The sequence below is a fragment of the Mus musculus genome, chromosome 11, assembly GCF_000001635.26.
Source record: "Mus musculus strain C57BL/6J chromosome 11, GRCm38.p6 C57BL/6J".
Lineage (NCBI taxonomy): Eukaryota > Metazoa > Chordata > Mammalia > Rodentia > Muridae > Mus > Mus musculus.
Genome location: NC_000077.6, coordinates 32,160,838 through 32,183,290, shown reverse-complemented (window position 1 = coordinate 32,183,290; position 22,453 = coordinate 32,160,838). Strand labels below are relative to the sequence as shown.

At 45.0% G+C, this 22,453-nt stretch overlaps 1 long non-coding RNA gene across 4 annotated transcripts; it reads right to left on the bottom strand.

Moving 5' to 3' along the window:
- Nucleotides 1-9,351: 9,351 nt before the first annotated feature.
- Gm40823 lies at nucleotides 9,352-22,117 on the bottom strand. Of its 4 annotated transcripts, none has more exons than XR_872353.2 (4): nucleotides 21,849-21,980; nucleotides 21,580-21,743; nucleotides 15,566-15,735; nucleotides 9,352-9,476 (listed from the first exon to the last, which is right to left on the bottom strand). It is a non-coding gene; the product is annotated as a predicted gene, 40823 (long non-coding RNA). The 4 variants fall into 4 exon arrangements; XR_872352.2 differs by lacking the exon at nucleotides 9,352-9,476 and adding an exon at nucleotides 11,180-12,532; XR_872354.1 differs by lacking the exons at nucleotides 9,352-9,476; nucleotides 21,849-21,980 and adding an exon at nucleotides 22,031-22,117 and having other exon boundaries at nucleotides 15,350-15,735.
- Between the last annotated feature and the right edge of the window lie 336 nt (nucleotides 22,118-22,453).

The following is a 22,453-nucleotide window of genomic DNA, read 5'->3' as shown; positions in this document are numbered from 1 at the left end:
GTGGTGGGCAGACATACATACAGGGAAAACGCAGATACACATGAAATAAAGACATCTTAAAAAAAAACCCACATCATTTTGTCATATGTATTCAACCAAAGTTGTTAATCTAATATTTGAATATGCTTTGTTAACAGTTAAAAGAAGTAAACCCTAGTTGCCCTTGACTCAGTGTGAAAGAAGAGTTTGGTTTTTTTTAATACCAGTCAGAGCAGAATTGGTTTTGTGGCTGGCAAATGTGATTCTTTTTATTTGTTTAGGTATCTTATCTGTTTTGTCACATTAATGTGTTTGGGTGAGTTTCCGGACGGGTTTTTTTTTTTTTTTTTTTTGCTTTGTTGAGCTCAGGATCCTTCGTGTGCATATTGATAGCATAAATTTTGGCTGATATTTGGACATCACGGGCTTAGATATCAGTCTTTACTGTCTTTTACGCAGGGGGAGCCATTTACGAACCAAGCAAGAGATTCTGGGGGAATTCATGAATTCTTGGTGAGGATGGGTGGGTCTTCTCTTATCTCTTCTAATTTATCTAATTTCTCTGGGTTCAGCCTTTTAATTTTCAACTCACGATCTCTGTCTCCCTCTACTGTCCATCTGTGGTAATGCAGCCTCCTGGGCGCTGCGGAGAGATCTGAGCTCTTGGCTGGGAAGCTGCCAACCTCTCCTAGCTCCTACAGGGACCCAGCCTTGTAGGGATAGAAACAAGCCTCCCCCCCCCCCGCTCCCCCCCCCCCCAGTCCCCAAGTCCAGGACATTGACTTCACGTCACATCCCTATTTCTGTTCCTAGGAAGTAGCTGCGAAGTGGAATCTCCGGCTGCTCTTTAGAAGAGAACTGCGCACAAATGTAAAGATGTTTCCTGCCAACTTCGATGCCATTCTGGCTGTGCTCACAATGAGGGTGCTTGCCTGGTTAACTTAATTCTTTAAACGCACATTTTTGGGAACTTCAAACACGAGTCCACGGTAGTTACATCACTTCCACCCCACCTCCCTCACTGCTCTATCTCCTTCCATTCCCCAACAATCGCCTCTAAGAGCCAAGACCTTTTCTGTGTTACTGTCACACACAATCCACTGAGTACACTCAATGTCCGTGTGTACGCGCGTTTAGGGATGATCAATCAGGATGGGGAAACCTACCCCGGGCTTGTGCCTCCCACAGCGGCCATAGCGCCTTGTCTACACCAGCGGTTCTCAACCCATGGGTCTTAATGCCCACAGGAGTCACCTAAGACCATGGGAAAGCACAGATATTTACACTACGATTGAAAACAGAAGCAAAATTACAGTTATGAAGTAGAAACGAAATAATTTTATGGTTGGGGAGGTCATCACAACATGCGGAACTGTAGCGTTAGGAAGGTTGAAAACCATTGAGTTACACACACTTAATTTTTCTGGCACTTTAAGAAAATAAAAATTCATCCTGTATATCCCCATTAAATAGGTTTCTGGAGCAGTAATTGATTAATCCACTCTACTCTCCTGTGGCAGTGTGTGCTCCTTGCTACCTGCTCCAGTGCTCTGAGGATTCTAGAATGAAAGGCACACACACACACAGCCTTATATTATAATATGCCTTAAATAGCTCAATGGCTGGGCCACTCCCAAACTTCCACACAGCTAATGTCTCCCCTCTGATGCTTCTAAATTATTACTTTCTAAAATCTATATTGTATTTTTGTTACCCCAGCCCCAGGCCTGTGGCCTTCCTAGGCCCTGATCCCCGACGCTCACATGTTGGCAGTCTCTCTGTCCCTCTGTCCCTCTGTCCCACACTCCTCAGGCCTGGACCTCCTTCCTCTCCTGGCAATGGCGATTCCCCTTCTTCCTCAGTTCCTTGTCCACAAATCTGAAAGTCCTGTCTCCCTACCCAGCCACTGGCCACTGGCAACTTTATTTACCAATCAAAGCCAACTGGGGGCAGAGACCCTTAGAGTCTTACAGGAAGACATGCAGGTTCCTGTGTAATTTTAGGAGCCGAATTAACACAAGTAGCCTTAGATCCAATCCACAACAGGTTTCTATAGAGGGAAGAGGGCCCAGGATGTCGTCCTGATTGTGTAGGCATAAATAATAAAAAGTTTTGAGGATGCAGCTCTTGTGTGACAGGTTAAAATAAATGGAATGTTAACACATGACACATATGTTACACACATATGAAAGGTCACACAACAATGTATCTGATGAATTAAATCATGATTCTTACAATGGAAAATATCTATGTGACACAGATATCAGCAAATGCAAATTTTTTCTTTAGTATGAAAATTTTCTCCCTTTCTAGCCCTTTCTTGACAAAGAAAACAAAGACATTGTTATTGAAAAGCTCTCTGTTTTGGTCTAAATTTGGGGGTGGGGCAGCTGTAAAACTCAATACGTTTTAGGAGGGAATCAAGCCTGGGTCCTCTGCAAGAGCAGCCAGTGCTCTTAACCACTGAGCCTCACCCCCTGTATTGGCTAGTTTTGTGTCAACTTGACACAGCTGGAGTTATCACAGAGAAAGGAGCTTCAGTTGAGGAAATGCCTCCATGAGATCCAACTGTAAGGCATTTTCTCAATTAGTGATCAAGGGGGAAAGGCCCCTTGTGGGTGGGACCATCTCTGGGCTGGTTGTCTTGGGTTCTATAAGAGAGCAGGCTGAGCAAGCCAGAAAAGAACATCCCTCCATGGCCTCTGCATCAGCTCCTGCTTTCTGACCTGCTTGAGTTCCAGTCCTGCATCCTTTGGTGATCAACAGCAGTATGGAAATGTAAGCCGAATAAACCCTTTCCTCCCCAACTTGCTTCTTGGTCATGATGTTTGTGCAGGAATAGAAACCCTGACTAAGACACCCCCCTTTGGCCTTTTTTTTTTTTTAAATTTTATGTTGTTTGAACAATCAATCATTCCTTTTTTTTTTTAATTAGGTATTTTCCTCATTTACATTTCCAATGCTATCCCAAAGTCCCCCATACCCTCTCCCCCACTCCCCTACCCACCCACTCCCACTTTTTGGCCCTGGCGTTCCCCTGTACTGGGGCATATAAAGTTTGCAAGTCCAATGGGCCTCTCTTTCCAGTGATGGCCGACAAGGCCATCTTCTGATACATATGCAGCTAGAGTCAAGAGCTCCGGGGTACTGGTTAGTTCATAATGTTGTTCCACCTATAGGGTTGCAGATCCCTTTAGCTCCTTGGGTACTTTCTCGAGCTCCTCCATTGGGGGCCCTGGGATCCATCCAATAGCTGACTGTGAGCATCCACTTATGTGTTTGCTAGGCCCTGGCATAGTCTCACAAGAGACAGCTATATCAGGGTCCTTTCAGCAAAATCTTGCTAGTGTATGCAATGGTGTCAGCGTTTGGAGGCTGATTATGGGATGGATCCCTGGATATGGCAGTCTCTAGATGGTCCATCCTTTCATCACAGCTCCAAACTTTGTCTCTGTAACTCCTTCCATGGGTGTTTTGTTCCCAATTCTAAGAAGGGGCAAAGTGTCCACACTTCGGTCTTCATTCTTCTTGAGTTTCATGTGTTTTGCAAATTGTAACTTATATCTTGGGTATTCTAAGTTTCTGGGCTAATATCCACTTATCAGTGAGTACATATCATTTGAGTTCTTTTGTGATTGGGTTACCTCACTCAGGATAATGCCCTCCAGGTCCAACCATTTGCCTAGGAATTTCATAAATTCATTCTTTTTAATAGCTGTGTATTACTCCATTGTGTAAATGTACCACGTTTTTTGTATCCATTCCTATTTTGAGGGACATCTGGGTTCTTTCCAGCTTCTGGCTATTATAAATAAGGCTGCTATGAACATAGTGGAGCATGTGTCTTTCTTACAAGTTGGAACATCTTCTGGATATATACCCAGGAGAGGTATTGCGGGATCCTCTGGTAGTACTATGTCCAATTTTCTGAGGAACTGCCAGACTGATTTCCAGAGTGGTTGTACAAGCTTGCAATCCCACCAACAATGGAGGAGTGTTCCTCTTTCTCCACATCCTCGCCAGCATCTGCTGTCACCTGAATTTTTGATCTTAGCCATTCTGACTGGTGTGAGATGGAATCTCAGGATTGTTTTGATTTGCATTTCCCTGATGATTAAGGATGCTGAACATTTTTTTAGGTGTTTCTCAGCCATTCGGTATTCCTCAGGTGAGAATTCTTTGTTTAGCTCTGAGCGCCATTTTTTAATGGGGTTATTTGATTTTCTGGAGTCCACCTTCTTGAGTTCTTTATATATCAATCAATCATTCCTATTACTTCATCGTCTGAAAGTTCTTCTAGGCCCTTCTCATTGGGGTCCTGTAGTATGGGATTGGTGATTTCTGAGGAGACATGTTTGTGCACTGAGATTTGCCTGTTGGCAGTTAGTTGATTGATGGGGAGTGTGAGCCCGTGACTGACAGTCTAGGGACTGCTTGTCTGTCAGCACCAGGAGGTTTCTTGGGTAGAAACCCCTTACAGGCTAGCTCTAGGAGCAGGACCTGGCAGGGCCTTGTATGTGGTAGGAACTGGGTAGACTGGAAAGTGTGGGCTGGGTGGTTGGGCCTGCCCATCACCATCTGGAGCTGGGCAACTGGAGAAGCTTGGGCCAGATGACTGGTGCCTAGCAAGCCCTCACTTGTCCACTGCAGAAGCTAGGCAAGCTGGGGACTGCTGTCTGCATGTCTGGGACCTGGGGACACCTCACCTGTCATGCAGGGGGGCTGTCACTATGGAGTATTTTGATGTCATAGCATGCCATTATAATGGCAGATGGGGGCACTATGATGTCAAAAGTCAACAATGTATGTCACAAGGGAGCATTGTGATGTAACAATTCATTTTTGTGATGTCATAATGGAGTCTTAGGTCTTATCAGGAGAGCAGAGTGGTGTTGTATTGGGGCACCATGATGTCAAATTCAGTATTGTTACACTAGAGCTTGTCATGTTAAAATATGGCATTGTGGTAGCAACATGCATTGTGATGTCACGTTTCATCACTGGGGTGGAACAGCCAAGCATAGTATTGAAAAAAGCTTAGCATCATGATGCTGAAAATGCAGCTTTGCGATGTCCTAGGGCAGTGTGGTGATGTCACCAAGGTGGCGTTAGAGAGCATTTGAGGTGTCAGGTGAGGCCTTTGTGCAGCAACTAAGGGTATAATCACATCACAATGCTTGATTGTGTGTGACATGGCTTTGCTGCATCCTGACACCACAGGTAGCTTGCTGCCTGAACTAGAGAGAGTTAGAAAATCTTTACCATCACTCAGTCATTGACATTTTAAAGATCTGGGGTGGGGGGGGTGGGGTGGGGGAGGGGGGAAGCCATCCCCAGGCAACGGTACAATGTCAGAAAGAGAATCCAGAAAATCCTCCTATCGTTGCTGGTGCTTGTTAGCCCTTAGATGCTGCTTGAAAAAGACCCTGCATGGATTTGAATGAGAAAGTCCCTCACAGTCTCGGGCATTTGGATACTTACTCCCCAGCTGGTGGCGCTGTTTGTGGAGGTTTGGGCAGCACAGCCTTTCTGGAGGAGGGACATCGATGGGTGCAGGCTTTGAGAGTAAGCCTCACCTTCTTCCAGTTCTTTTTCCTTGCTTTTTGCTTCCAGCTCAAGATGTAATGTCTCAGCCAGGCCTTTAATCCCAGCACTCAGGAGACAGAGGCATGCATAGCTCTGTGATTTCTAGGAAAGCCTGGTTTACATAGAATTCCAGGTTAGCCAGGGCTACATAGTGAGACCCTGTCTCACACACACACACACACACACACACACACACACACACACACACACACAAACAAATAACAGGCAGGCAGACAAACAAACTTTTAGCTTCCTGCTCTGCCAGCATGACTGTAGCGCGTTACCACACTTACAAGCCACAACAGACTCCTCCTCCTCCTCCTCCTCCTCCTCCTCCTCCTCCTCCTCCTCCTCCTCTTCTTCTTCTTCTTCTTCTTCTTCTTCTTCTTCTTCTTCTTCTTTTTGTTTTTGTTTTTTGTTTTTTTTGAGACAGGGTTTCTCTGTGTAGCTGTCCTGAAACTCACTTTGTAGACCAGGCTGGCCTCGAACCCAGAAATCCGCCTGCTCTGCCTCCCTAGTGCTGGGATTAAAGGCGTGCGCCACCACCGCCTGTCTCACAACAGACTCTTATCCCTCTGAAACTTGTCTACAAAATAAGTCTTTTTTCTACAGGCTGCTTTGGTAACCTGTTTTATCACTACCACAGAAAACTAGTTGATACGTCCACTGTATCAGCACGTGGGTGGCTTAAGATCCTCTGTGTGTTGCACTCATACGACCATCAGAACACACATTCTGGGTCTGTACACAGACACCTGCCAGACCATAGGAAAGGAACTTGATTCAGAGCTACAGGACCCAGCAACCTGAAAACCCAGTGGGAGCCAGAGTTTGCAGGGAAACTCCTAAACAGGATTCAAGCAGCACCCTAGACAATGGTTGACCTCCTGAAAGTCCATCAAGAGATGTGACCAGCAGCCGGGTGTGGTGGCGCACGCCTTTAATCCCAGCACTAGGGAGGCAGAGGCAGGCAGATTTCTGAGTTCGAGGCCAGCCTGGTCTACAAAGTGAGTTCCAGGACAGCCAAGGCTATACAGAGAAATCCTGTCTCGAAAAAAACAAACAAAGAAAGAGATGTGACAAGCATCAGAGACTCTACCTGTGAAGTGCTACACACTGACCCGATCACACCTGCAGCCCCATCCCCCTAAAGAAGGCCCTTAGGAGAGAAGAGGATTGCCTATTGCAAAGACACTTTCAGCTGTGATTCAGGCTCCTGGCAGTGGACAAGGAACACAGAGTCAGTCCAGTCCCCAGGGCAGGCAGTGCTCATAGTCTGCATTCCTTATCTAGCACAACTTAGTTACTGCTCTATAGCTGTGAAGAGACACCACGTCCAAGGAAACGTATAAAAGAAAAGCATTTAGTGGGGGCTTGCGTACAGTTTCACAGGGTTAGTACATTCGTCTAATTCTATCATAGGTGGAAATCATGGTAGCAGGCAGGCAGGCACAGTGCAGCGGCAGTAACTGTGAGCTTGCACAAGCAGAAGACACAGAGATATAAAAGCTTCCTTTATTTTTTGGAAAGCCTTTTGTTTTTTACAAGTTAATTTGTGTCTCTCAAGATAACATCCAACAAAGGTTTAAGTCACTTTAAGACCTTAAGGTGAGGTCTTAGCCAATTAACATCTCCTGAAAGCTTTTGAAAATAAAATTTTGAAGAAATCAATTTCTCTTTGTTAGATTTTCTGTACCACGATTTTCTAGTATAACTAAAACCCTAAATATTAAAAAGATATTGCCTCTGAATCTTTTCTGGAGCAACAGCTACTCCCCAGAACTTTAAAGCTCATTGTGTGAGAGAAAAAATTTGAAGTAAACTTCCCTTTAGAGGCATTAGCTAATGAAATACTTTCTACTTAGGAAACTATACACTGAAAGATTCAAACTCTTAGCTTCTTGTATTGAAGCAGAGACAATAAAATTTTTTCTTACATAATGTAAAGCTATATTAGCCATACCTCGAGGCAAAATTTTCCAGTGATCACCAGTTCACTAGAAGTAAACCCTTTACAATTATCAGAATGCAAAGGAAAAAAACTAACTTTTAAATCTATAATAACTTTACATGAAGTAGGCAAGCCAGATTGTAATGCCTTTATAAGTTCTACAGCCTGGTTGACCTTTTATAAATTCTGAATTTAAACTTTATTTAGAACAACATCTGGATAGATCTGCAACAGTGTTCTTTTAGCTAACGAGAAATTCCCCTGAAGGCAGGCAAGAACTTCCCTAGGCACTGTTTGCAAAACAAAAGAAACATCGCACAAGCTTTGCTGAGGCTGCTCTGAGTTTTGTTCCTCTTGCCATAAGGACAGATTTTAGAATTTTTAAGTTTCTTTTGCAATATTAGACTATAACTACAACTTTGGGAAAGCAAAACCCATTTTAAAACAATTTATAATATTTAAAATCAATATTAGACACATCACTATCATGTTACAAAGTTTGGCTGCCAATTTATACCTATGAATGCATGACAGTGCAAATTTTAATGCTTCATTAAAGAGATATTGTTTTAAATCTTATCTCTAAATCTACTTTTTAGGATAAGAATCACATTAAATATTATCTCAGCTAGAAGTATCCTTAGAGGCCTAGTTTTTTGGCCTGCTTTATGCCACGTGTTTGAAAGACTCCAAACTTGAGTTACCAATTTAAAGTTGTCTTGCTACCAATGTTACACCCTTTTAATCATACCCAATATTTTATAAGCTAATATTCTATGATGAAGACATGCAGAGCATATAACACCTTTAAGACCAGTAAAAAACAAATTAAGTGGCTACAGGAATCCTATAAATTTAGACTAATCAAAGAATTTTAAATTTTCTAGCTATATTTATAAGATAAAAAAGCACTTTGTCATTTGCTAAACACAATAATCATGATTGCAGAGAATTTTCTCGGAAAAAACAACTATCAGCTTATTTGCCTCAGAACTAAGAGGTTGCAGACTCCTTTTCTTTAAAAACAGTTTTTTTTTTTTCAGCAGGGGCTTTCCTGCTGTGCTTGATTCATGACTAAAGTGTGGGCCACTCTCGGGCTTTGCTGAACCAGCAGATAAAGTCTTAGCCATTTTTATTTTCCAACATGAAACACAGAACATCCAGTCATTCAGACAATGAAACAAAATACACATGAATTGACACGTGAACATGGTGCACCAGACATGAGACAACACAAAGAGGGCAGAGAACGACTGCTGTAGGGGCCAGAGAGAATAAAACAGGGCATCCCCCGATTTCTCTGTCTCTGGGAGAGTTTCAAAATCCATTTTCCTCTATTTTATTTTATTTTATTTTATTTTATTTTATTTTATTTTATTTTATTATTTTAAACCCTATTCCTCTTGCCTGATGCAGTTCTTGACTGAAGACAACCGCCTGTTTTGAAGTTTCTAGTCCCATATTTCGCTGCTAAACCCTAAGTGGACCCAGCACTGGTCAGCACTGTTCCAACTTAGCCCGTATCCTATCGCACCTCCAGCAACACTTTAAAAAATGAAGTTTAAAACCAGCGCTAGCATAAATACCCGTTGCTCACCATGCCCGATATGATCTTCTTGTCCTTCCCTTCTCGTGGAGCTCCACCCAAGACAGTGGTCCCTCAGTGTTTTCCCACCGTTTCCAGGTCCCTGATTCAGGCGCCAATCTGTAGTTGTAAACCTCCTGGGGCCTACATGAACCGGTAGTCCTGGAAGGCAGGTTGGGGCTGAAAGAGAGACTAGACGGTGAGAGAAATAATGAAGCCAAGACAAATTTTCTCTGATCAAGGCCCGTGAGTTTACTAAGAGATTGTGCTTATAAAGGGGGAAGGCCCATCCCCCGCCAATCCATTCTTGGTGCCTGTTGCCAGCCCGAAGTCGCCCATGGATTGTCTCAAAGGTGTCTCAGTAGGCAGCAGGATCTTGGAGAAGAGCAGGGCAGTTAACACACATCAAAAGAAGCCAGCCCAGCCGGGCATGGTGGCACACGCCTTTAATCCCAGCACTCGGGAGGCAGAGGCAGGTGGATTTCTGAGTTCGAGGCCAGCCTGGTCTACAAAGTGAGTTCCAGGACAGCTAAAAAAAAAAAAGCCAGCCAAGTCAGAAAGCTGCACCGCAGGTGGCCCCACCTCAGTGGTGACAAGGTCTGCACAAGCCCACTTCACATCAGTCTGCAAAAATTTAAAACGAACAAGACAAAAGCAAGATGTGCTTTCGGTGACCTTGGGGGGGGGGTGTATAAGATTATATATTGTCATTCCAAGTGGGAGAAAAGAAACATAGTGACAAAACACTGACCAAAACAAGACCAAAAACCAGCAGGGCAAATGTCAAACCCTGCAACTCCCTGTCTGGTGTCAAACATTATTCAGATTTCCATCTCCTTTCAGCTTTGTTGACTGTGACACACTTCTTCTCTTGGGCTTGTTCCATATCCTGTTAACAGATATCCTTGGCAGGTATCGCATGACTCTAGTACTTGCAACATTTTGGGCTGGAGCATGGTCCCCTTGTTAAATACATGTTCACTAGCATTCTGTTTTTGATGGTTTCCTTTAGCTGCTTAAGCTTGTCTGTTCTGGAGCTTTGTAGACCAAGATGCCCTTGGATTTAGAGACCTGCCAGCATCTGCCTTCTGATTGTTGGGATTAAAAGTGTGCACCCTCATGCCTGGACCAAAGCTGTTCTTTAATTCCCTTTTATAAGTTGGAAGTTTAGCTGGGGGGGCGGGGGGGGGGCGGTCTTGCCCCAGGTCACCAAATCCTTTATTCTATTCAACATCAGGCTTTTCTTTAATTATCTCTTGAACGCAGGATTTAACATCATGCCATTTCCTGGTGGACCCTTTCTCCTCAAATTCCTTTTTTTTTTTTTTTTTTAAGATTTATTTATTTATTATATGTAAGTACACTGTAGCTGTCTTCAGACACACCAGAAGAGGGCGTCAGATCTTGTTACAGATGGTTGTGAGCCACCATGTGGTTGCTGGGATTTGAACTTCGGACCTTCGGAAGAGCAGTCGGGTGCTCTTACCCACTGAGCCATCTCACCAGCCCCTCTCCTCAAATTCTATACCCCACCCCCCAGCTTGCTCCTTTTCATTATAGATCTTCTTAAGAGCAAACACTACTAATACTTGACAGAGTCAATACTAGGCTGTTTTGGGATTTCCTCTGCTAATGCAATTAACCAAAAACTCTTTAATTTAGCCTTAGGCAGACTTTTTGGACAGGGCAAAAAGCAACCACATTCTTTGCCAAAATGTCACAAGGACAATCTCTAGGCCACAGATTGATATTGCTCTCCTTTAAAACATCTGGAGCTAGGCCCCCAGTGTCCACATTACCCTCAGCACCACAGTCTTCCATCTTCCTACTACAGTGGCCCATTAAGCCCCATTTAAACTGTTCACCTGCTTTTCTAGTCCAAAATTCCAAAGTCCACATTCCTCTAAACAAACATAGTCAGACCTATCACAGCAATACCCCACTCCTGGTACCAGCTTCTGTCTAATTTAGGCTTCCTATTGCTATGAAGAAAAACCAAGACCATGGCAACCTTTATAAAGGAAAATATTGTAACTGGAACTGGCTTACATTTCAGAGGTTCAGTCCATTATCATTATGGTAGAAAGCATGATAGCGTGCAGGCAGATATGGTGCTGGAGAAGAAGCAGAGAGTTCTACATCCAGAATGGCAGGCAGCAGAAGTAAATGGCACACTCTTCCTCCAACAAGGCCACACCTCCTAATAGTGCCATTCTCTGTGGTCCAGAGGCCATTTTCTTTCAAACCACTACAGTGCTGTTTGTTACTTGACTGTTACTGTATTTTCATAGTGGGATGATAGTTACTGTAGTTGTAGACGGTACTCTACTCTCAAGGAAGTACTGGGACACAGTGTGGTGAGAGGAATAGCAACCTAACAGAGGAAAATTATATCTTGACTTGACCACGGCCTCATCCCTTTCAAACGCTACAAACAACTCCATTGAAAGAATAAAAATGACATATTTTAAACAATAACCTAACACCAGATATTCAAGTTTTAATGCACAACCACTGAAATCATAGAAATCATTTGCCCTCCAAAAACTACCAGCCCCACAGGGTCAGCTCCTAATTTGGGGATTAGGGATACAAGTGAAAGATTATAAATATATTCAAAGAAGTCTAAGAGGACAAAAATTAATTCCCAAATAAGCTCTGAGAACACACAGACAGCTAAATGAAGCAAGGAAGTCAACACTGGCTGTGAAATGAAGTTCATTAGGGAGTTGGAAACTGAAGAAAAACTAAGCTGTGCTGGGTGATAGTGGCACAGCACACAGGAGGTAGAGACAGGCAGATCTCTGCATTCAAGGCCAGCCTGGTCTACTGTGTGAGTTCTAGGGCAGCCAGGGCTATACAGAGAGAGCCTGTATCCAAAAACCAACCAACACAAACAAGCCGTGTTGGGGTTGGGGGTGTTCCTGCAGGGATCACGTCAGGAAAAATGAAAGCTCAATGGAGCTGGACTTGGTCAGTCAGACTGGGTCAAAGCTAAAGACCTTGTGGTTTGCTTTTCTTATGCATTTAAATCAACACAGTAAAACTTTGGGTAAAAACTTTCCACATGACAATTTTCATAATGAAGCCCCATGGACAGCTACATAAAAAGTCCCTTGTGAAATACCCTGCTATAGCAAAGTCCCCAAGACCTTTTGACTGGGAAGCAGGGCTCAGGACCTAGAGAGGGAGAATTTGAAATAAGCACAACGATGGTTTCTATCAGCGCAGCATTCAAAGCCCATGGGGTCGCTCTCATAAGGATGAGTTCTATTCACTGAGAGGCAAAGCCCAAGATCGAGGCCTAAACAAGTCTCAAGATTTGGGGGCAATTCAGGTGGAGGTTGGCTCCCAGTAGAATAGCAACGGATCACCAGGTTGTTTGACCATTTCCCTCCAGAGTTCTGGGTGATCATGTGTTATTCTTCTTTCTGTCGAAGAAAACGAGTTTGTTTGCTTAACAATCCTGGTTCCTCCAATGCTTACTTTGTGCTGTGCTTCCTACAAACCTACATATGATGATTTGAATAGGAATGTCTCCCACAGGCTTGGGTGGTTGAACACTTGGCCCCTAGTTGGTGGCACTGTTCGCTGAGTGTGATGGTTTGTATATCCTTGGACCAGGGAGTGGCACCATCTGAAGGTGTGACCTGGTTGGAATGGGTGTGTCACTGTGGGTGTGGGTATAAGATCTTCACCATAGTTGCCTGGATGTCAGTCTTCCACTGGCAGCCTTTGGATGAAGACATAGAACTCTCAGCTCCTCCTGCGCCATGCCTGCCTGGATCCTGCCATGCTCCCACCTTGATGATAATGGACTGAACCTCTGAATCTGTAAGCCAGCCCCAATTAAATGTTGTTTTTTTTTTTTTATAAGACTTGCCTTGGTCATGGTGTCTGTTCACAGCAGTAAAACCCTAACTAAGACACTGAGGTAGGCAGCCTTGTTGGAGGAAGTGCCTTACCAGGGGTGTGAGAGTTCATAACCTCACCCAACTCCCAGGTCACCCTCTTTTTCGTGCTCACAGTTGACACTGTGATCTCTTAGCTTTCTTCTTGGCCACCCGATGCCATTATTCTCCTGACACTATGGGCTCTCTCTCTCTCTCTCTCTCTGGATCTATAAGCCAAAATAAACTCTTCCTTTTATCAGCTGCTTTTGGTTGTAGTGATTAACCACAGCAACAAAATATTGTAACCAGAGCATTGTAATACTGGAAACAGACATTCATGAAGTCAAATAAAATGCTCACTTGTGAGCCTTGTCAATGGGTCAGTCACAGAGAGGGTGTAACATCGGGGCTTGTAGAGAGGAGAGATGAACGAGGACATCCAGCGGTGCCAAAGACAGATTAATTAAAAAGGCATGAGTGAAACAGGTGAGACCTTTGGAGTACTTATGAAAGGGAAAATCTGATTGTTGGAATAAAAGGAAGAGGAGAATTTCATGCCAAAGGCATAAAAAAACCATTTAAAATAACATCATAGAACATCCTCTAAATCTAAGGGAAAAAATTCCCATCCAAACAGAAGAGGTGTTTAGAAAACTAAATAGCAAAGTTGCATGCTATTCTATCACTAAATCACCAAATACACAAAACAAAACAAAAAACCCTATTGAAAGCTGTAAGCAAGAAACCCCAAATCATGTAAAGCAAGCCTATCAGAACAACAGCTGATTTCTGTACGGAAAATCTAGAAGGGCTTGGAATGATGTATTTCAAGTTCTAAAACTTCAATGCTGCCAACCTAGAATACTATTCTTAGCAAAACTGTCTTCATTTTTTTGAAGGGGGGGGGGGCAAAAAACCTTTCCATGACAGAAACAGGACAAACAATTCATGACCACTAAGCTGCCTTCAGAAGACACTGGTAGGAATAATTTAGACTGAAGAGTAAGATAAACACATCTACAGGACCAACAGGAATGAAGAAATCATGCTAGAAACACTGCTAAATGAATGAAGGCTAGGAAAACACTAACACAGCACTGGGGATAGGTACGTTCCTTCTGGAAGATGAACTTGGGGTGTGTCACTGCATCTCTGTTCTTATTCCCACGTGGTCACATTGAATATATCTTTTCTCCCCTTTCACTATCAGCAGAGGTAGCTACCATATCAACTTGCCGGATAAAATGTGTTCTCTGCAGAGCTATAGGCAGTGTGGTAAACTCCTCTATGTGTTGTTGCCCCACTCGAGTAAAAAACCCCTTCCTATGTTCATGCAACCACAATTAGACACCACATGCAAAGAAGAAATGAAAGTATGGTGGGGTATTAGGAAGAGGGATCTAGTGAGAGAGGGAAGGAAACCAGAAAGGAAAAGGATGGGGCTATGATCAAAGAATGAATACACACACACACACACACACACACACACACACACACACACATACATACATACACACACACACACACACGTGCATGTTTGTGTGTGAAATTGCGAAAGAACAAATACATTTAAAGAGTGTACACCTTCCCACAGTTACTCTGAATGCCAGTGGCCACAAGTCTCTATCAAAAGAAACAGACTAACAGTTTAGGTTAAAATGTAAGATCTATTTACTTTTCTTCAGGGACTGTACCTCACCATAAAAGACAGGCATTACCTCACAGTGAACAGATGGGAAAAGTCGCCCAGGTAAATAGAAACAAGAATCGAGTCGTTCTAATGTCTAACAAAACTCACTATAAGGTGATGCTTTTCAGAAGTTTAGTATGAAATGGATCACTCCATGCTAACAGGAAGCAATCCACCATGAAGATTACATTCTACACACATACACACTGATCACAGGGATTAATAAAGCTAAAACACTAAATGTAGAGTCCCCAAAGCTACAGAAATCGTTTTCTTCAACATGCCATTTTCAACAATTGATAATTGTGACAAAAATCAAACAGATAAGAATCTGAGCTGAATGGGGTAATAGGTTAAGTGGACTTTACAGAAATGTACATTGAAGAACACATTCCTCTCAGAAGTTGCACGCCACTTCCTGCTTTTAAATTTAAATTTAATTATTATACAAGGTTTTCTCAAGGATTTACCGTTTTTGTTTATGTGTGTGTGTGTGTGCGCACACACACGCATACACACAGACACACACATGCACACGCACATGCACACACACAGACACACAGACACACAGACACACACACACTATCCTTTGGAGCTATAGTTACAGGCAGTTGTGAGTCACCTAATTCATTTGCTGGGATTTGAACTCAGGTTCTGTGGAAGAGCAACAAGCGCTCTTAACTCCTGAGCCATCTTTCCAGCCCATACTGTTAATTTTTTCCTTCCTACAGAATGTAATTTACTTCACTCAAACACATTCTTTATTCCCCTTTAGCCACATAGCCTTTCTTGGGTCCAGTTAGGACACTTGAACACATGTGAATGCATTTGGATGTATGACTGACTGTCCATGTAACACAGACAACATGCACAGGCCATACCCTTGAACAAAGCTGACTTTCTCCTTGGCAGCTGTCAACTCTCTGGTTTGTCATCTGGAAGTGAGAGCTTGTGAGACGCCTTCTGCCCATGATCAAGTGTCTACTACGCTGATGCTGTACAGGTCTTGTGTAGGGAATCACAACCGTCAGGAGTTCGTGAGTGCAATTGCCTGTCAAGTCCAGAAAGAAATTGTTTTACAACTATCCTTCTAACCTCTGGCTCTTAGTCTTTCCACCCCCTCTTCCATGACGTTCCCTGAACCTTAGCGACAAAGGGTGTCCCATTTGGGCACTCTGCAGCCTTTTATTCTCTACACATTGCTCATTTGTGGTTCTCTGTGTCAACCTCCATCCACTGCAAAAAGAAGCTTCTATACTTATACAAAATCAATTAGATACTGTATCAATTAGCAGAAATGACCATAGCAGGCTCTCCCTAGGGTTCTTGGCTAGGTTTACAGTACTAGGGATCAGTTCTTTACTGTGGAGCAGACTTTAAACCCAATGAGATATCTGTTGGTTACCTTTAAGTCACCCATACCACGATTGCACCAATGAATGTATTTTTGCCAAACAGGTCATTATTGTAGTGCTCACGGCTGAGTAAGGCGACAATGCCTGCTGGAGATACACAAGCTGGCCACTCGGTTGAACTAGAATCTAGTACTGACTTGATTTCTTCACTACTGTGCTCAGTGTGCAGTGCCTCCTCATGGTTGAGCCAGACACATACCAGACACATGGGTTGACAGCACAAAAGCCAGACCAGAGGCACTGTCCAGACTGCTGATGCCCATCTTTGGTTCCCTCCCCTACGGGTATCAACCAATCAGCGTCAGAGACAGTGGCTTCACTTGCTAAAGTGTGAGCAGCACATATAACAACTACCCCAGGGAGCCACAGTGTATATATGTGCAGAGCAGCATCTTGGGGCCTCCTGGCTGCAATAGCCATGAAGCTGATGATTTTATCCTTTAAAGGAATACACAGTCGTATTCCTCTGCTCCTGGTCCTCTCCAGAGGCTTCTGCTTTGCATGAATAAAATCTGCATCCTTGCTCAGCTCTGCAAAGACGCACCATCTGACCCATGGCCATTCATTCACATTTATTCCTATCCCTGCCACCGTGCCTCCCAAGCAGGCAGAGACAGGCTCGGGTACTCTCTCCAGTCTCTTCTGAGACTAAGGTGACAGAGTTGACCTTTTGCCCCTGACACACACAAACCCTCACACTATTCCTGCAGGCCCCGGAGGCTTTCTGTGCTTTTGCTTCCCCCTACATTGTTTCCAGCATTCTTGCTACAAGATAGACCAGACACCGTGTATTTGCTACAAGGTAGACCAGACACCTTGTATTTGCTACAAGATAGACCAGACACCATGTATTTGCTACAAGATAGACCAGACACTCTGTGTTTGCTGTCTCCCCTCCCTTGAAAGTAGACGCTGGCGCTTGTCTCCCTCCAGGCCCCATCATTAGTCTCCCCCATGGCGCTACTAGTAAATTTAGTTAATATAACATAAGCAAGGAAGTCAACAGCGGGTCGAATGAATGAATGAATGAATGAATGAACAGACATTTCCCTATTAACTTGTGATAATAGAGTCAAGGGATTTGGGTCAAAGTTTTTCTCTAGAAACATTTCCTTCAAAAGTCATCCTGCCTTGTGTGTGTGTGTGTCCCATGGACTTCTTGCTTTCTCACCTATTTCCAAGTCCCTGGTGGTTGGAGTTGGGTCAGAGAACTTTGACATTGCAAAGCCCAAGTGGTGCCTTGTAAAGGGCTGTCAGGGAGGCTCTGTTCTCCTCTCAGAAGCAGGCTTGCTGGTGGGAAGTGAAAATTTCATCAGGGTCCTTCCTGGGTTCCAATCTATAATCTCCATCTCTGATCTGTGTGAGCGTTTGCCGGTCCCAGCCTCGGTTTCTCCCCATTCATATTAGACTCAATCTTACCAGTGATGATTTGTGGTGATATTAAGCATGGACAGGGTCCTCTGCATGTGACCTCAGAGCACTCAGCTCTGAGGGACACTTGAGAAACATCAATTTTCTTCTCCACTGCAGGCCACATGCTGCCCTTGTGGGGAATTGAGGCAAGAGAGCAAATCCTCTTGTCCACAAGCATGGGGCTAACGGAAACATGGAAATGAGTGACTCTCAGCTTCTTAGCTCCAAGCTCCAAACCCACTGCCAGTGTGATTCTAACCAGGAGGCCTGCCTGCAATATGGCTCTGTTGGTGAGTGCTGGGACTGGAGAAGAGGGCTGTGACAGGAACTCAAATAAACTTCAAACTCTATGCAGTCTGCAGAGGCCAGTGTCACCACACAGACTGCAGAGGGAGGCCAGTGTCACCACACAGACTGCAGAGGGAGGCCAGTGTCACCACACAGACTGCAGAGGGAGGCCAGTGTCACCACACAGACTGCAGAGGGAGGCCAGTGTCACCACACAGACTGCAGAGGGAGGCCAGTGTCACCACACAGACTGCAGAGGGAGGCCAGTGTCACCACACAGACTGCAGAGGGAGGCCAGTGTCACCACACAGACTGACACACTTATTTAGGCCTTTCTGGGTCAGGCTTTTGATCCATAAGTAATTTCATTTGATTTAGATTTTTTAATTAAAAATATTTTATTTTTAATGATGTGCATTTGTGTGTGCATGTGTGTATGTGTGTGTCTGTGTGTGTCTGCGTGTGTCTGTGTGTGTCTGTGTGTGATGTGCAGATGCCTGAAGAGGCCAGAAGAGGGTGTTAGACTCCCAAGAGCTGATGTTCCAGGCAGTTGGGTGCTGGAGACAGAACCTGGTCTTCATCGAGAGAGCAGTGTGTGCTCTTAGTCACTGAGCTATTTCTTTCGTCCAACTTCATTACATTTAATCTTAGCCTAGTCTTTGTCAGAAAACCCTGAGCTTGGTGCAAAAGTGCAGTCTCCCTTTGTCAGTGAGGTTTCCTCTTCTCTGTTTGGGGGGACCCCAGACCTCACACCTCCTCCCTGAGGAATGTCATGTAGCCCTTAGAGAAATTATAAGTTCAACTCCCTTTCCCCTGATAAGAAACCCATTCAGAAAGCATCTGAGATTCCTGGAATGCCTCCACATGCTAATGAGGTATCCAGGAACCCTAGTCTTCAGCCAATGGTCTTTGCCCACTCTGGCAAAGGCATATTCCTATCCCCTCCTCAAAGTTTTATATAAGCATCATTGACCCCAAATAAAATTGAGCTCCCTCGTTGAGCGGTGGTGGCGCACACCTTTAATCCCAGCACTTGGGAGGCAGAGGCAGGTGGATTTCTGAGTTCGAGGCCAGCCTAGTCTACAGAGTGAGTTCCAGGACAGCCAGGGCTACACAGAGAAACCCTGTCTCAAAAAACAAAAAAACAAACAAACAAACAAAAAAATTATTGAGCTCCCTGGCTGAAGCTGATCCTGGATGGATATGATTGTCACTGTCACCCTCTAGGCCGTCTGAACCCCTGCTCTCTTTGTCATCATGGGCCAGTGGCAAAACAGCCCCTGGGAGAAGGAAGGACCAGAGCCCTGTTTGATATTTAGTGACAGGTTTCACTGTATAGTCCTGGCTCTCCTGTAACTTACTCTGTAGACCAAGCTGACCTTAGACTCATGGAAATCCACCTGCCTCTGTCTCTTGAGTGCTGGGATTAAAGGCATGTGCCACCACCGCCAGCATACTTAACCTGGTTTTAAAGAGCAGGCACTGCAATGGCAGTTTCACAAAGGGAGACACTGTGGTACACAGAAGATACCTCTCCAAGAACAAAATCACACACAGTTTTAAGATGGCAGACCTTGGATTCACATCTAGGGCTACCTAAACCCCCTGCAGAAGGGCCACAAGGTTTTCACCCACATCAAAGGTTTACAGCTGAGTCAAGGTGAGGCACTAACAACAGTAAGGAAGGAAAGTGGACAGTGTGGGGACAGCAGAGCTAATACAGGGGGGACGAGAACTCCATTGGGTCAGAGTGTGAATCTAGGTGGGATGAGATCCAAATATTCCTTAGAAATTTCCTGACATTGAAATTCCCAATTATGTTTACAGGGATATCATCCAAACGCTGGCCAGAGGCAACACTATATAATATGGATTCTGGCTCTTCTCTAACCCTCCTCTTCCCGCCTTTCTGTATGGGCCAAACCATGCCCCAACAAAATGCACTCTGTTGAAGTTCTTATCCCTGCATCTCAAAATGTGGCTGCATTTAGAGAGAAGGCAGCTAAATTAAAAAGAGTTCGTTGAGTCTCTATTTCACATGACTGGTGTCCTCATGAGGACAGGTGCTAGGAGACGGGGCAGAAGTGAGGAGGAAGGGAGATGGTGCCATCAGAGAGCTGAGGAGAGGGGCTTCAGAAGGACCCAGCCTGCCTGCACTGATGCCAGACTTCCGGCCTCAGTGGTTTGATCATGCGTTTCACCTGCTCTTTAGGCCTGGAGGATTCTGCTCTGTCAACCCTAGGAGGGACCTTTTATCTTCTCTTCGCTTCTCTTTTATCCTATCTTCCTTCCTATCTTTTTCTCATTCACTTTCCCACCATCCCATGTCAGAATAGAACCTAAAATGGTTTCAAGGTGGATTAGTGGCGGATCTGTCTCTAGGAAGAGATGAAGACAAGCCCACCTCCACACACTTCTGAGGATGCAGGCTAAAGGTAAGAGACGTGTCGTTCTTTCAGCGTCCGCTCAAGAGTATGGCATTGCCGGGCGTGGTGGCGCACACCTTTAATCCCAGCACTCGGGAGGCAGAGGCAGGAGGATTTCTGAGTTCGAGGCCAGCCTGGTCTACAGAGTGAGTTCCAGGATCAGCCAGGACTACACAGAGAAACCCTGTCTCAAAGAACAAAACAAACAAAAAACAACAACAACAAAAAGAGTATGGCATTGCTTAGAAACCGTGTTGGGAGGTTCAGTGAGGTCCCTGGAGCGTCCTCAATTAACAAAATGTGTTCTTTGTTCACTAAATTGGCTTCCAAGGCGAGAAGGAAGGAGGAGAGGAGCCAGTGGCATGAGAACGAACTGGCAGTAGGTTGGTGGGTAGCAACCCCAGATACTCTCTAAAATGCTACACCGGCGATTGGGTGGAGTAGGATGGTTCCTGCCAGCTTCTCATAACACAATCAAGCCTGTGCTTTTCACCTCCATTTTGGTCTTGCTGAAACCGAAACTCTGAGGCGACTTGGAGGTCTTGGAGTAACGGTTGGAGATTGGAACTCGGGTTCACGGGCTCTTCTAGCACACCCAGTCCTGCCTGCCCAGATCCTGCAGAATACGTAGTGATAAGCACAACAGCAGCCTCAGAACAAAGGAGCTGTGGGCTGTGTGCACAGAGCGGCCTCGCCACCAGGGGGCAGAGCATGCGCGCGCGCACGGTCGCCTTGGGTGCGGTGGGCTGGTGTCAGCACCCGTATGTCGCTAGTGCCTTCGCCCCCTCTCCCTAGGCTGCCTTCCTCCTCTGGCAAAGCGAAGAAATAGCTTTTCATCTTTCAGGCAGAGTTAGCTCATGGCTCTTCCTACCCACTCCTCCTTTTTTCTCCTACACACAGAACCAGGCATCACTGGCCACTGTTGGGTACCTCTGCACGGCTCTCCCCAAGCTGGGTCTCCCACTCTCGGCTATGATTGCTTTTGACAGTATTAAGTGTAACACACAAAAGCAGAACTGAACAAGCCCTTACCAGAGGGAGCTTGGAGAACCTCCGGAGGCACCTGGACTTCCAACACCTGGAGACAGGTCAGGACCCACGACTCATCTATTGCTGAGCACAGGGGACTGGGAAGATCTGATTATGGACCCCACCCTCGGTCCCCCATCATCACCTCTTGCCCCATGACCTGAACGACACCATCTCTGCACCACTTCTGTGTTTCCAGATTGTTCCCTGTTGGCTAAGCCTGTGCAGGCTTCCAGAGCCTTAGAGGCGCTCTCCAGCCTGTTTTCTAGCACTGGTGTTTCTCCCTGTCTGGAAAACCCGGGCAGTGAGTGCTTCACAAGGTACCTGAGCTAGGTGCGCAGGTGACAATGCAGCTAGGAGTTCAGCGAAGGCGAGCTCCCTCCAGTGGCCCAGCCTGCTCCACACCTCATCCCGATTCAGCTCTGCAGGCAGCTGTTCTTCCCGGAACCCATTGCTGCGTGTGGTCCCTCTCATCACTTCATACATCCCTGCAAAGGAGAAATGTTGCCATGTCCTTTTTATAGAGGGGAGGGAGGGGGTACCAAAGGAGGAGCCTTCCTTTCTTCTTCCTGGAAGGTTTCCCAAAATCCTACCTTCATCCCGGAACCTGCCCTTTTGTTCTCTCTTCCCTTACAACTGGACGGTGCAGCTCCCTACCAATGCTGTTCACCCAGCTGATATAATTCCAGTCAGCCCTCTAGATACAGCCACAGATTCAACCCACAACGATGAGAAATGTTTGGAAAAAAAAAGAAAGAAAGAAAGAAAAGCACACCTCTTTAGGTCATGTGCAGATTTCCCTCATCACCACCCCACCAACGATGCAGGGTAACAGCTATTTAGATTTTATTAGGTATATCAGGTCATCTAGAGATGGTTAAAGATGCACAAGAAGATGTATTTAGGTTGTGTGCGGACACTCTTCCATTTTACATCAGGGGATGTGATCATCAGTGAGTTTCAATGGCCTCCTGTAGGCGAAGCTCTTGGAATTCCCAGAATGGCTGATTTACATCCTCATGTCTATTACTGAGACTTTTGAGTGGCTATGACATACCACAGGAAAGCAACCGATAGGTAGAAACATTTGTCTTGACTGTAGAGATCTCAGCCATATGGAAACCTGCCATCTGTAAGCCAGTTAAAGAATTTTTAAAACGTTTGAAAGGAGTGGCTGCATCACTGGGGAACGCTGTTT